Here is a 6,739-nt window from a genome sequence, read left to right as displayed (position 1 = left end):
TATTTAGCTCCTGTGGTACAAGATGGAGACTCCAGGAGGGGGCAAATTAAACTAGATGGGACAAGCCCCAACTGCTTGCCTTGACAGAACTGGGAATGGAAACTTGCCTCTGCTGAACTGAGCTTCCCTCACAGGAGGGGATTTTTCCATTCTCCTGTATTCTGTGACAGTGGTCCCACCAAACTTCAAACCACTTGATCACCTTCAAACTACTTGATCCAGAACAATTGGCTGATTGGCCATCCTTGACTGGGGTCTAAGGGTGTTATTACCCACTATGATGTGAAGTTCTTGGAAGCAGTAATAATATTGTGCCTTACTTTGTATCTCCAATGTTTTGCACCATTCCTGACACATAGTTGGTGCTTAATAAATGTTTGTTTGCTGAGAATAACAAGGCTTTTGAATTACTAAAACAAAATATTGCCTAAGAGGGTCACTCCCAACATAGTGTCTCCTGTGCATATATCTTCCCGATTATGTTAGATGCCTTGAAAGATATAACAACAGAAATAATTTTTAGGGGAGATGCATGCTCACCAAAGCTATTTAAACCTCTTATGAAAGAGTGCCAGAAGAAACTCTCTGGTTTGTGGGTTATCCAGCTATTTATTTACTTTGAAGTTGCATCAAGACTAGTCATTACACAACTTCTTGGACAAGATTATTTAACTGTATTCCAAATTTTCTAAGCTGGTATTTGGTTTAGATAAAATAATATTGCACCATCTCTAGGGCTTTCTTTCCCAAATCCTCTAAGTACTGGCAAGTCAATTCTCCAAAAGGTGGCTGACGATTTCTCTTGTCATGATTCTGAGCACACACCTAAGGGGTTAGTGTCTAATGATATTGTTACTAATGAGCCCCCACTGGTATATTTGTCAAAGATCATTAGCCAGTAGCCTCATTTAGTTTTAGAATTGGTTATTTACTAATCAGGTAGAGCAAGGACATTGGTTCCAGAAATATCTTTCCAAAATGCAGGCACTTCCTTTCATCTCCAAAGTGAAGGTAATAATAGCTGACTATATACCTAGCTCCACAGGCTATTGTAAGTATCAAGAGCAATAATGTTTCTACTATATTAATATTTGCTAATATCATTATTATTATTATTAGATTACACAAAATTAATTACTATTGTAACAGCTTTCGTGGGATATTATACAATGTTACTGTGGAATAAAATTGTGCAAGCTTGCCAGAAACAATTTGTATCTTTTAAGAATTGTTCTAATCCAAGTATATTTCTGTTTAGAGAGAAGAAAACATCACAGATAGCCATAAATGGTGGAATAGCAAGAAGCTATGCAGCCAAACTGCCTCCCACAACTACTCTAACAAATATTTACAACTAGATTGAGTAGTGGAGAAGAAACCCAAGAAGAATTTACAATGGGTCATTTTTTTTCTAGCCAAATGTCACAAACTCAGTGCACTGGCAAGTGGCCAGGGCAAGAACTACAGACTGGACTGGTAAGGGTTTATACAGAGAGGGCTTTAGAAATATCACTAAAAAGGCTTTAAATTGAAAAGGAAGAGGGAGAAAGAAAACTGCCTATGGAGTTTTTACGTATATCTTTGTCACAGAGAGTAGCTGAAGTGTGGGAAGAATAGTAGCAAAAAACACCTTGAAACTGACAGGAGGCCAAGTCTATGGAAGGAGCCCAAAATAAAACCCATGGCCTCAGATTTCTAAAAACTTGTTCACAAACTATGGAAACCAAGCAACGAGAGCTATTGATGATTCTCTTCCAAGGAGGGAAATTTGACCTTTTGGTATCAGCAAGACATGATGTAAAGAGACCCATGAGTGGAATAAGAGGATACAATACTCTAAAGGAATAGAATAAGGGAGAGATAAGGGGTTAGGGGAGGAAGAGCAGCAGCAGGTAAAGAAATTCCACAAAAGGGAAAAGCAAAGGAGAAACCATTAGACTGAAAATCAACAGAGGGTAAAATAGAAACAATATTGTCATTAGAGTTACCTGGATGAAAAGAGGAAATAGCCAAGGAGTTTGGGAAGAGGAGGTATGAAATAATAGAGACTGGAGACTTCGAAATCTAGACATCTGCTGGAATGCCCTCCAAAGCTCTCCCTCTGCCTCTCCCTCCTCCCTCCCTCCCTCCCTGCCTCTCTCTGTCTCTCTCTCCCCCCCTCCCTCTGTATCCCTCTCCTTCAATGGCCAGGTGACAGTGTTTGGACTGCCAGGCCTGAAGCTAGCAAGACCAGGGTTCAAATCCAGCCTCAGTCAATTCCTAGCTGTGTGACCCTGGTTTATTATTATTATTATTATTATTATTATTAGTCACAAGGAAAATGAGGACAACAGTGGTGAAGTGACTTTTCAGGGACATACAACTGTTAAGTGTCTACGGGAGGTTTCAGAGTCATTCTCCCTCACTTCAGGTCTAACCCTCTATTCATTAAATTCCTCTCTTTCCCTAAATTCTATTTTTTTGTGATCTCTCAAAAGAGCAAACAGAGGAAGAGCCCTTTTAGGGAGTTAGAAGTAGCTAGTGTGATGTTAATGTGATTAAAGATCTTCCCCACCCATTTAATATGCCTCTAGTAGAGCTGCTTAAGGGAAGCTTGATTAAGGGAGGCTTGTTTGTAGGCAGGCCCATACCTTTTGCTAAGTATGGGCTAAGTCCCAGGGCTGTAAACAGGGTATATATATACCCTGTGGGTAGCCATTATGGTCAGAAACTATAGAATGCAGAATTGAGAGAACTGAGAATCTACAGAACTGAGAGATTGGAGAACTGAGAATTTGAAATCGAGAGACTGAAGAATCCAGAGAACACAGAAATGAAACTGAGAATTCAGAAGGAGAATTCAGCCCAAACAGAATTAGAAAGAAACAGAGAGATGGAGAGATAACTGTAAGGACTCTGGGAACTGCAAGGGCTTTCAGAAGTGCAGAAGGAGAGGATCTAGACAAGCAGACAGCTAGGATTCATAAGTGAGTGTCTTTGGGGAGGCCCTAGCAGAGGGGATGGTTACAGGATGACTTGGCTCTTTGCTGTGATGCTGTGTTTTAATGTCCTTGCTGTTACATTTAGGTGCACTAACTGCTTTGGGGATACAATTACTGCTAGGTAGAATTTGAGTTATTGGTTTTGGGATTTGATCCTCTAGTGTCTAAATAAATATTTTAGTTCTTCTGCCTTCTGTACAGAGAGTCTGTTATACTTTGTGATTCCAAACTATACAGGCATATTCATGGTAACCATCGATATGATGAATCTTGCCTTACTGATACAACAAGCTACTCTGAAGAGACTCCAAGTTTCATAAGGCCTCTCAAATCTAAGCCTAAATGCAATTATCTCAAAACTAATTTGCCCATTGCTGCACTACCCACTGAGGGGACCAGAAATCAAAATAGTATATCCTTCTTCAAAAGAAGATGATGTTTGAGTTAAGGGAAATCTACTTACCTTGGAAAGGCCTACATTTAAAATAAAGAACATAAAGAGATACCAAGGCACCCCATCAATTCAGTTCAATCCACATTAAGTTAATAAAATCCATTAAGCATTTATGCAGTACTCAATATTAACCGAGTCTGGCTACGGAGCTAGGCTACCATGATATAGATAACAATGAAGCAGTCCTCTTCCACAAAAATCTTATATTCCAAGGGAAAGGGGTTTAGCTAGAGTATTATGGCAGAATGTAAGTGGAACAGAACATGGGTAAAAGAAAAGAAAGCTTGTTTTCAGTTTATGAGGATCCTTACCTCTGCCTTTAGTGAATGAAGGTTTTGATCCTCCATGTCTATCTATTATAGAGGCTAGGCCATAGCACTCCCAGAATCAGTGTAGGCTATTGGGCTAAGTGGCTTGCTCACTTAGCTTTGGCCAGCTCTCCTCCCTAAATCCTACAGAATGCCCTGGGAAGGCTCTTTGTTGATAACTTTTTTTACTTGGCCACATCTATGAACACTATCCCACTTGAGGTAGCCGAGGTCCCAATAAGATGTTTCTCACTTTTACTTAAATATTTGTATGACCTAGAACTAGTTCAGAGGCCTACTGGGAACAGACTATCTACCTGGATCTTATTTGAGAGCCAAATATATTCCGTGATGTTATGATCCTTGTGTGCATGATATGTGAATGTGTATATGTTTCGTGTTGGTTGGGGAACTTGCTAAGAGATAAGAGCATATGGTACACTGATCCTGTTACTGAAGTTCAACAAACTACCACAGAATAAAAAAGACAGCTCTGGCCTTACCTATGTCCCTGGTGAGTTAAGCAGCTGAAAGTTTTCATTTATCAACTTTAGCAGATATAGAAATTTCTCATCATCGTACTTGAATCGATCACGGAAGAGGATAGAGCAGATCACATTGCATGGGGTGCAGCCAAGCATGAAGGTGGGATTAGTGGGCTGACCTAATGGAGAGAAAAGTTACCAAAGGAAGAAAAAAAAGTTTTAACTGAAATGTTTCCAATCTCGTAGGAACTGGACATCTCTTCTGCCAATACCTAGATATACTGTTTAATTCCTCTATGGCTAGTGATTATTGTTATCCAGGAAAATTCCCTTTAACCTTTATAAGGAAACTAGATAAGCTTGTTATACTTGAGTATGAGAAGAGAGAAGGTAGTTCTCTGGCCCCACAGAGTGATTGCCTGGACAGTAGACCAAAACAGAGACTTTTACAATGATTTCCAAAGCAAGACGTATGTAGGACTGAGGATGGATGAGCAGTTGGACACCACAACCCCAGGAAAAAAATGGAAACCAACCATTCGTTTTCCGGAGCTCCTCCACCAGGCATTGGGCTTCTTCTTGAACTCTCTCTTCAATGCTTCTCTTTCACATCCCAAAGTTTCTTAGGGTCATCAGGAAAAATCTGCGGAGCTGTCTCCACCTTTCTCCACGACTGGCAATAACACCTAGACAAAGAAAGAAGAACAGGGCTTAATTCATTGATCAAAATCACTTTTATTCAATTCAAACTAAAATGCCATGCAGCATGGTAAGTATCAGGTACCTACTACATGAAGGTCTTGACCTAGGTGCTAAAAACAGAACAATAAAACTGAAACCAGTAGCTATACTCTGAGGTGGAGTGAGGGGGGGTAGATTTTACTGGATATGCTCTGCCATAACCTTTGATTGAATACATTAAACTTACCTTTTCCTTTGACTACCTCATCAGTCAGTGGAAGAATTGGTCTGTCTACAAATGCATCTCATAGATTGAGAAGGGCTAAGATAGCTGTAACTTTTTAAAAACCAAATCCTTCACAATTACAGACACATGGAATCTGTGATGACTAACGTTCATAGACTTGGCTCTTCTCAGCAATACAAGGTTCAAAGACAGCTCCAAAAGACTCATGATGGAAAAGGCTATCCATATCCACAAAAAGAATTACAGAGTCTGAATGCAGATTGAAGCAAACTATTTGCTCTCTTTTTTTCTTTTCGTTTTGCTTCTTTTTTGTTTTGCTTTTTCTTTCTCATGATTCATTTCATTGGTTATAATTCTTTTTTTACAACTTGACTACTGTGGAAATAAGTTTAATGTGAAGGTATATGTAGAACCTATATCAGATTACAGGTCATCTTGGGAGGAAGGTGGGATGGGATAGAAGGGGAGAAAATTTGGAACCCAAAAACTTGTGGAACTGAGTATTGTAAATTAAAAATAAAAATAATTTAAAAAAAAACAAATCCATTTAAATAAAAAATTAGAATAACATCATGTTCTAAAAAACCTAGAATGGTTGCCCCTGTAGAAAAGACCCAGGAGAATGGGTTAGGAGAGGTATTGACTATAAATGGTCGGTCATCAAGAAAAAATAGTGAAATGATGAATAAGCATTGCTTTTTTTCTGTGTGGAGACATAAGGAGTATGAAATTTACTAAAATTAACTTGAAAATTCAAAATTATATCCCTTTAAAGTAGGATAAATTGGGGTAGAGGAATTGCAGTGGCAATCGATAGCAAAAAGTTGAAGGAGAGAGTGGAGGCATGAGTAGTTTGAACTATAGGCACAGAGAGAAGGGCCTTGGAAGCCACCTTATTTCACAGATGAAGAAGCTAGGGCCCAGGGAAGTAAAGAGATGGGCCCAAAGTCCCAAAAGTAGCAAAGTACAGAGGCCTTCTGGCGCTGGACCCAGTGCTCCATCCACTGTAGCACACAGCCTTCCTCAGTATATAATATGAGTCAGGTGAAAAAAATCTATCGACATCCAATGCTTCCATTTCTTTCAACCATTTTACTGCAAACCTCTGTAGGTTTTGTATAACATTAGAAGTCAATTAAGAACCAGAAGATTAGAACATCTGACTGCTTAATGGTGAAAGACTTTCATCCAAGCCCTTGAGAAGTATTTCCTTGGAGCTGAGAGGGGGAAGAAGATAAAACCCTGATCTTGCGCAAGCCTTGGGTTTACTTTCTGTCCTTCACATCTTTGGTCAGAAGAGGTATTGAAGTTTTAAGGATATAAACGATATAGGGACTTCCCATAAGCATCCTGGCAAGATTATTGGAATAAGTGATATCAGGGTTTAACTCATGACTCAAGGATATGGCATGATAAAGAAAGTCAGCTTCAAGGCTCTACAAGGAGACCAGCAGAAAAACCACACACCACTTGAGGAGAAAATCTTAGACTCCCTAAGACGGCCTTTCAAAGATGTGAGTTCCCCTTGGCCAGATGTGTATTCTGGAGCCCATTTCCTATCTATGTCCTTGGAGAAAAATACA

This window comes from Trichosurus vulpecula, chromosome 8, assembly GCF_011100635.1.
Source record: "Trichosurus vulpecula isolate mTriVul1 chromosome 8, mTriVul1.pri, whole genome shotgun sequence".
NCBI lineage: Eukaryota > Metazoa > Chordata > Mammalia > Diprotodontia > Phalangeridae > Trichosurus > Trichosurus vulpecula.
Note: the sequence above shows the minus strand (reverse complement) of the source record.